Consider the following 9790-nt stretch of genomic DNA (forward strand, 5'->3'; position numbering starts at 1 on the left):
TGTGTCGAACTAACGCTGCTCCAGTATCTCTATTACCAACTCCTGAGTACACCATTGTGACAGCTTCGGTTCTCTCACCGCTACCACTCAGAGCCGCTACTATGTCTGTGACTCATCAGCTGTTGTCCCGAGTTACCTCCGCTACTACAGTCTGCTCTAAGCTCGTGGCCTGTGTTGAACTATTGCTGCTCCAGTACCTCTTTTACAATCTCCAGAGTAATTCATCGTGACAGCCTCGGTTCTGTCATTGCTACCTCTCAGAGCCGCTACTACGTCTGTGACTCTGTTGTCCTGAGTTACCTCCGCTACTTCAGTCTGCTCTCAGCTCGTGGCCTGTGTCGAACTACCGCTGCTCCAGTATCTCTATTACCAACTCCTGCGTACACCATTGTGACAGCTTTGGTTCTCTCACCGCTACCTTGCAGAGCAGCTACTACTCCTGTGACTCATCAGCTGCTGTCCACTATTCTCCTATGTTGCTTTTCCCTCAGTGACCATCAGCATATATTACTATTGTTCCTGTGTCTCTACCACTTACCTGTTGGTATCAGCGTTACTTCCTGCATCACCTGGCTCCTCCACATTGTTCTGCTGTTCACTCACTCACGGGACCGCAACCTGCAGGTTCGGTGCTGCTAAGACCATACTTCCTTGCGGGTGTTCCTGATGAAAACCACCTACCTGTTAGATTCCGCGCCCGTGGGTGGTCCTAGCCATGTTCAGCATTGCCTAGGGTTCTATTTCCAGTATAGCCAACCGCGACACCCACTCAATCTAAAATGACTGGTGATAGAAACAGTATGCACCTAGCTGTATTATACAATATCAAACATCTTAAAATTTGACAATGTATGGCAATTTTCAAATATATTTGTGAACATTGTAAGATTATTTAATTAATTCCATAATGGAAGAACTATTTTTGTAGGTTTGGTTAACTTTTAAGATTAGCTACAAAGACTTCCATTTGTAGTTTTAAAGTAGGTTCTGTTCAGTGAGGAAACATACAGTACAATGAAAACACTTGCAAAATGAGAAAATAATGATGGTTGCCTTGATAGGGCTTATTTGTCAGTGTTTTTTCCATTTCTTATTGGTGTTATATAATACAAATGACAATGTACTCTTAATATAAAATACATAGGGAGTAGATATTATTAATAGTTCTCTTATTCAGTTTTTTTCTTATACATTTAAATACTGTAATCAAAGTTTTTGTATTCTGTATAACCTTTTCTCTGCACTATGATGGCGAGAAGATATTTTCACTTCGTCCCACAATCCCCTCAATGGGGTCTTTTAGGTCACCTAGAAATAAACTTTGGACTATTTCACTGTTACTGTGGGAAACCACCAAGATATCAGGGCCTAACCTTTAGACTATTATCCTGGCCACAAAACACAAAAGGTGGGATTGAGAAAAGGTACCAATACTAAAAGATCTACCTTTTGTGATTTTGTAATTGGTAATACCCCAGCTCCTAAATGCATCAGATAAAGTATGAAAGAGACACTAGCCACAGACACACTGCCAGACTTCTATTACAGCTAGGCTTTTATGAAGGCCCAGAAATTCTGCTCACCACTATATAGTTGAATTTTATCTCAAAAGTCTGAATTGCGGAAAATTTTGCTCAGTTTCAAAAATGAAAATAAAAGCCATTTAATGTAAAAAAAATAATAATTATAAAAAGTCCTATATATTTAATATGACCCCTCTGGCAGAGAACAGCATTCGCACGTGCACTCGCCACCTGTTCTATAACACTTCCAATACACAGTGAACTGTGTAAATAAATAATTAAACAATGAGCAGCATGTACTCCCCCAATCCACCACCAACCCCATTAGTCACACAATGAGCAACCACCCTGGACTAGTTTCCAATATAACATCCAGACCATGAGCATGGGGGCAGGATTGTAACCTCTATGGGGTGAAGAGTCTCAAAAGAGTGTACCCCCAACTCCCAGTTTGGGTTTGGGAGGCACACTGCCGATTATTAAATTTAATTGTTTTTTAAACTGTTATAATTGGCCCATTTTTTTCTGCAGGATAAGTCCCTGTAGCAAATAATGGTAGAATGGGTTCCAGCAGCAGACTATCGCTGATCACCACTGCTTTGTAAACAGAGATGGGGTTGCCTGATTTTCCAGCTGGTATTATTTTTCACTGAATTTTTTTTGGAATCAGGACTAATTCGCTAATAAATCGTACCAAACTTTTGAATCTGACAAATTAATTCACCCATGTCCCAACATGCAAAAAAAAAATGCAACTTTTGCCCTAGTGGTAATTGCAGTCAACATGGAATTTGATAATTTTATTGTCTAAAATGCCATAATTTTACGGAATTTGATACAGAATATAACATCGTCAATGCGACAACTATAACTGATGTATTTTTAAAGTGCATCTGGGTACAATCTTTTAAAGGCAACAGGAAAGGAGCAGATTTGGAAGAAATGTAAATACATACAAAAATATAAGCAAATAATTTAATGGTAATGTGACATTTGATAAGGAACATATATTTTTTTTACTTCACTTTATTCAGCTATTCCAACTCTGCTGAGAGAAAAGTTCTTAAAATTCAGCATAATTGTCTCAGAAAATATTCTTTGCCCTACTGCTTATTTGTAAATATAATATATTCTGTGATTTCCCCTGACTGCCCTCACATTGGATTAGAATTGATAACAGAAAACATGAGTGTGTATATTTGCACATCTGGCCAGAGATTATGTATAGAAGCTGCATGTTTGAATATCATCATAATTTTCTGAAGCTGAATTAAGTCCCACAAAAACAATGTTTGATACTTCTACAAAAAAAAGAAAATGTTTGATCATATGTTGCAGTAGAAATACATGTTTTGGCATAACAATATTTCTATAGATTTTAAAATAAGCAATCATCAGCATATTGTGGATTTATGATAAACATCTTGAATAATGCAGTTGATTATTTCAGCACATATTCAGATAACATAAGTGAGTTTCTGAAAAGACAGCACTTACTGAGTTTGGTACGATATGACAACAGTGAATTTGTTGACATTCTGACTGTCGACACCAAAATAGATAATACACCATTTCAGTCCAAGAAATGCTAACATTAATGGACAATGAAATTGTAAAGGTCACAATAAATTTTACGGTGTTTATAGAAAGCATTCCCCATGTTTATGTGTATTTTAGGGAATTTAGAATGTAAGTTCCAATGGGGCAGCCACTGATATGAATGATTATGTATTTTCTGCAGTGAGCTGTGTAATAGGATTACAGATACATAAATAAATAAATGCAGTAAATTGAATAGCACCAGTAATTTAGACTGGTCCCAAGGAGGTCAAAGCCATGGCCTAAATTAGTATTAATATGCCACCCATGGCTGGGTGCTGTTGCTAACTTGCACGACATCTGAGATCTGTCTATTTAAGGTAATGTGGGGTTAGCCAAAGTCACAGCATAAATTAAATAAAACACTCAGGCCAGAGATGTGGTTAAGTGGTTAAGGTTTCAGTCTAATAATTTTAATCACATTGGCCCTTACAAGTCACAATATAAATTATCAACAGTATCCTTGGGCTTGCCTCCGAACTCAATCTGCAGCCTATATTATTAACACCACCTTGCCCACTTAATAACCAATTTGTTTCCAAAATAAACCCCCAAAATACCACCTAAACTTTTAGTGTTGATGGATAGCAGTGAGCAAAGGAAGCAGGGTAGCTGGAGAAAGTTGATACATGTGAGACTGGATTGAGAAAAAGGAGAGGATACCAGAAAAAGGACATAAGGTTAAAGGAGGAGAACAGTGTTTTTGGAGTACAGAGTATTGTGGAGAAAACAATGATGTGGTAAGGAGGTTTGGGAGCATGCAGGTCTTGGCTATCCAGGAAAAAGAAGACTTTACTGGTATGTCGTGTGTAAGAAAGTGTATGTGGAGGCTGCGTGTTCTGAATGGAGTGTGTATGTGTATTTGGGGTCCACAATCTGGACTGTATGCATGACATACTAGGCTTGAGACATTAAGGAGAGCAAAGCATAAAAAAGGAGTAACTTTGCATCTGGGCAAGACCATTTTGCTTTGGAGGGGGAAGTAAATTTAAAATGTGGAGACTTATTTTATAGTTGGGATAGGACATGTCCTAGAACAACTTTAAATTTCAGTGTAAAAATAAAGCTATCAAGTATTTGTGTACATGAAACAACAGTCACTATTTAACTTATGCACAAAATAATAAACTAGTTTGCACCCCTTGCATTGTAATATGGTTTGTCCCGGAGAACATTTACTCCTTTTTTTGCCTTACTTTCCTTATTGACTAAGGCCCACTATGTCTTGGATACTAGTACTTTGCTTTAGTATGATTATACATACAGTGGACAACAATTACCAAAAATATTAATTAGGTTAATTTACAATGCTTCGCCTAAATGCTTATAAGAATTCTGTTTACAAAGCAATATTTGAATTAGCTTGGTATCAAAATGCTTCACATAGTTTTATACTTACATAATGAATTACAGAAGCAAAATACAGTAGTGCAATTATTTCTGGAACAGTGCTTTGGCAACGGTGTCACACCGTATTGCTTTTATCTCCTCAGTAGATTAGTGAAATGGTCAAAATTTTGGCAACTTCATTTTAACACCAAAAATGCAAAATCATGCACTTAGGTTTCAAAAATCAAAATACTAAATATAGTATTAACATCACAAAAAGGGCAATTACTGAGAGGAATGAGATATAGGAGTCATTTTATTAGATTACTTATATACTGGCAGACAATGTAGCAAGGCCGTAGAATCTGTATTCAGTTCTGGAGGTAATGGGCCTAAATCATTAAGGAAAGTAAGGCAAAAAAAAGGAGTAAATATTCTCCGGGACAAACCATGTTGCAATGCAAGGGGTGCAAATTAGTTTATTATTTTGCACATAAGTTAAATACTGGCTGTTTTTTTATGTAGCACTCAAATACTTGATAGCTTTATTTTTACACTGAAATTTAAAGTTTTTCTAGAACATGCCCTACGCCCACTATAAATCTGTCCCCACATTTTAAATTTACCTCCCCTCTAATGGAATATGGTTTTGCCCAGGTGCAAAGTTACTCCTTTTGTTTGCTTTACTATCCCCAATGACTCAGGCCCAATGTCTCTTAAAGGACATAAATAAATTGTGCAAAGATGATCTGCTAAATGATGCAGGGTCTACATCACAAAGCTTACTAGGAAAGACTAAAGCACATTAATATGTATAGCTTGGCGCAGAGAAGAGAGGGAGGGATATGATGAGCTTTCAAATACATTCAGCTAAAGATCAAAGAGAGTCTGACATTTGAGGAATAAAAATGGGCTGACTAGATGGACTATGCAGTTCTTATATGTCATAAAATGCTATGTTTCTATGCTGCACCCCGGACTGCACAAATACACACACTGTAATGCAAAAACAAACAAAGTTTGTTTCTGTAAAACGGATTAAACTAAGGTGCCCAAATCATTTATAACTTATCTGAGATCTATTTGATAATTCAATTAACAGGAGGGTCAAATTGATTTTACAGTCTGTGTTGTTCCACTGTCCAGCAGCTGGGGTGAAACTTTGTCAAATGGTTTGTTCAAACCAACTGCCATGCAATATGAAAGAATCCATATCTCAGCTTTGAATAAGAGAGCAAAACTCAATAGAGTGGATGTTTTGCAAACACCAGTGATGCATTATATATGGTATTACAAAGGGAAAAAAATGTATTCAGGTCATTGAGAGGGCAAGGAGCTATTACAGAGGCCATTTCACATGGATCACATGAATAGTTTGCAGAGTGTAATGTGTATGACTTATTATACTGTTTTCATATACAGAGCTATCATTAAATTTTTTGTGATGTCAATAGCTCATCTCAATCTATCTCTTTAAGGTATACTCATGAAATAAGAATTCACATAAATTATATTTTGAAAGATCATTACATTTTAATAAAATCCCATAATGTTTGAGTAGGCATACAACAAGGTTTTTTAGAAATTACTGTACATCAACAGGTAAATATATAAAATAACTATAATTAATCATAATAATATTGCATTTAAATTGGCACCATAGTGATTTTGTCATGTTAATAAGAAAATACCAGAGCCGTATTTTAAACTTAATTTAAATACCTAGAGATTGTAACGAACAAGTTGTTCTTTTTAAACCTAATTGGCTACAAATCTTTACAAGTATATGTCTAAAATTACTGCAGTTCTCAATCATCATCAGTTTGGATGTATAAGATGTCAATATGGATTGGTAGAAAACAGGGACTGTGATCTAACAATGTGTGCAGTGGTCAACCATAGGGCACGTGTGCCAAGTTGTTTTATCCGCCTGTCCATGGGCAGCTTTGGAGGGAACACTGATATAAGGAATTTATAATGCATATAAGAAATGTCATGGAAACAATTCTCTATAAATGCATGTTAGTAATGTAAATGTAATGTTCAATCCACTAAGGACATACTGTTGAATGTGTGCAAAGTTTCCTACCATTCATATGGCTTGACAAAGGAGCAGTCTCTTAAATGTCGCTGAATCCTGGTATGATCTAACCAAATTGTATTTGTTGTTAAGACCTGAGTGTGCCCTTCTTGCACATCTCAGAATATAGTGCATTGTATTCAGGGAATAAGTTAAATTGTTAACATTCCAGAGGTGGCAGAGATGAGATTTTTATTCTACTTTCCTGACCAGCATCTGTTACAAGGGGTGGGGTACGAGATGCCGAGAATGGGAATTCCAACAACAGTGACAGCGACAGTACAATGTTGATTACTGTCATTGCAACATCAAGGAAATGCAGACTTCAGCCAAAAGTGACATAGAAGAATTTCAGGCAAGCCTGCTATAAAGTGTGACAGGAGAACATGCCGGCACTAAGATTCACGTCATTTAAAATAGATGCAGTTACATTGCTACTATTAAGAGGGCAATGCGAGGACCCGGCGTCTATTTTAATTTAAGTGAACCTCAGTGTCGGCATGTTCTCTCGACGCTGTCGTGCTTTTTAGCAGGCTTGCCGGAATTTTTCTATTTCACTTTTGGCTGAAGTCTGCATTCCCTAGATGTCGCAATGAAAGCAAACGACATTGCAGTGTTGCTGTCCCTGTTGTCTGAACTCCCATCTTCGCAGCAACGATTTCCGCCGGTTACATTAACATCACTGTGCTTCTCTTATCGGTGGCAGTTGTTGGTTTTCTAGTACCACTTTGCGCAATATATTAAAAAGCTTAAAAAAATGAGACATATCATAAAGATAGGCCCAATATCCTCTCACTCTCATGATTATTTTAAGACATAGATTAAACTGAGCAGTGTTTTAGGGAAAAAACAGAGACATTTTTATTGAATAAAATGGGGTGTGATTTTTATACATTTGCAAAATGTACATCTTCAGGATTTTTCACCTGTCTGTAAATATAGGCACACTTATACTTTGCGATGGCATCTCCAAAGACAGAAAAATATTATAGAAGTATACTGGGTGGTTCTGATAGACATCATTTTTAGTTAAACCTAAAATGTCTGGAATGAGACTAAGTGAGGGAAATTGTGATTGATTCACCAATTCAAACCAACGAATTGGAGCCCTTTCACGCACACTTATACTAGCATTTAGAACTCACTGTAGCTTATTCAATGCACTTACCTGCAGTAAACACATATGGATAGAGTGAGATGTGTTCGACAATATGCAATACAAGTCCAATGCAATAGTGTGCTAATAAAAATGCGAGTGGTATGATGACCACAGAAACAATATATTTTATGGTCACCCACACATACAGTTGATGTTCCAGCATTAAAATGCTAGTACAACACATTGGACCTGATTCACTAAGGAAAGGAAAGCAAAATAAAAGGAGTAACTTTTCACCTTGACAAAACCATGTTGCATTGGAGGGGGGAGGTAAATTTAAAATGTGGGGACAGATTTATAGTTGTGGTAGGGCATGTCCTAGATAGAGTTTAAATTTCAGTATAAAAATAAAGCTATCAAGTATTTGTGTGCTACATGAAATAAAAACAGCCAGTATTTAACTTATGTGCAAAATAATAAACTAATTTGCATACTTTGCATTGTAACATGGTTTTGTCCAGGAGAAAACTTACTCAATTTGTTTGCCTTACTTTCCTTAATGAATCAGGCCTATTATATGAATGCCAGTGGGTATGAGGCCTAAAGTACACCACTGATTATTTGTTAACGATGCATTTGCCAACGTAGACATATTTGTGCACTGTGGATGATCAAAGCTTATTCACTTCAATCACTTTTGATAAAGTGTGAGATATGTGGAGGAAGCCTTGGAAGCAGTGAGACTTATTAAGTGATAGATTATCTTGAAGATAATTTAAAAAAAAATAATTAAAAAAAAACAACTTTAAGTTTCACACCAAATTCTATGTGCAGATGTGAGGGACAAATATGGGCTTGACGGTCACACCCTTGTTCAACAATTTTTCATGACTTTCCAAGGGGAGATTTCATTCACACATTATCCAAGTGCATTAAGAACTACTTCATTTAAGCCTATGTTTAAACTTAATTTGCCAATTACATTTTATTATATGGATTTGCCCCCAGACTCTGTTTGATTAATGAGCAATAGAGATACAATCAAGTCTACAAGTTAATGCTCCCCTAGGCAAAATAAGGTTTTGAAAGTGTCTCTGTGTGTGTGTAAAACTTATAAAATTATAGCTGAACATTAGCTGGCAAGAGAAATATATTAATGTTGCAATATATAATAACACAAAAGTAAACTTGAGATATGCAGAGAGATTTCTGAGATGCAAAGCTTGCTTTCGTTAAATATGCACCATGTATCACTTTTATCTGCATTTAAAGTAAAAATGGCTAAATAATGTAAACTTAGAATATAAAACAGTTTTCCAAAAGTAGAAGTTTTTATACTATCTACCTAATTTAATATTAATTTCAAGATTATTGCAGCATGAGGTTGATTGATTTTAATGCTAGCGAAATCAAAGTTTCTGAAGGGATTAGATGCAAAAATGTCATTATCTCTGCAAAAAAATATTGTAAACTGTCAGTTGGAATTAGACTTATACAGATATAATAATCTAGATAAAATAGCTGTGTCTAAACTTTTAAAAAATGTAAATATCACTAAGGACAAATATGCGGCATGTGAGAACAGTTAGAGATGACTGCACTTTAGATCAGCTCTGTGCCCTATCTCTCACATAATCAGTATAAAACAGTTACAAATGTGTGAAGGTAGTGGGGAAATTACTGTCCTGAGGAGTCTAAACACACTAAGGACAGGGTTGTTTCAAAGATCTACTGGAATACAATCTCAGTTCATCTGCTGGACCCAAGGAGTTCAATGGTCATTGCTGGTGCCATATCTGGTGATCTTGGTGGCTTCCTTGATGCCAGCAGCTGAGGACACTACCTATGCCAACATAGGAAGGTGTTCTAGTTCTGTGCCCAGCAATGAGCATGATGGCAAACAAATATCCTGGGCACACAGCTGCTCTGAGCAGACAACAAGAATGTCCATGCAGAACAAAAGCAATATCCTTCTCCAGAACAGGGTGGTGGTTTGGCTAATGTAAGTGGTGACGGACTAGTTCATCTTTCATGTTTCCAACTTCCATTGTTTCTGTTCATTCCAATCGTACCACTTACTGCAGCTGCAGAAAGTATGGAGTACATGATTACCAATCATATGACTAACTGACACACTCTTTTAAATTATACTTTTTATTT

This window comes from Mixophyes fleayi, chromosome 1, assembly GCF_038048845.1.
Source record: "Mixophyes fleayi isolate aMixFle1 chromosome 1, aMixFle1.hap1, whole genome shotgun sequence".
Classification (NCBI taxonomy): Eukaryota; Metazoa; Chordata; class Amphibia; order Anura; family Limnodynastidae; genus Mixophyes; species Mixophyes fleayi.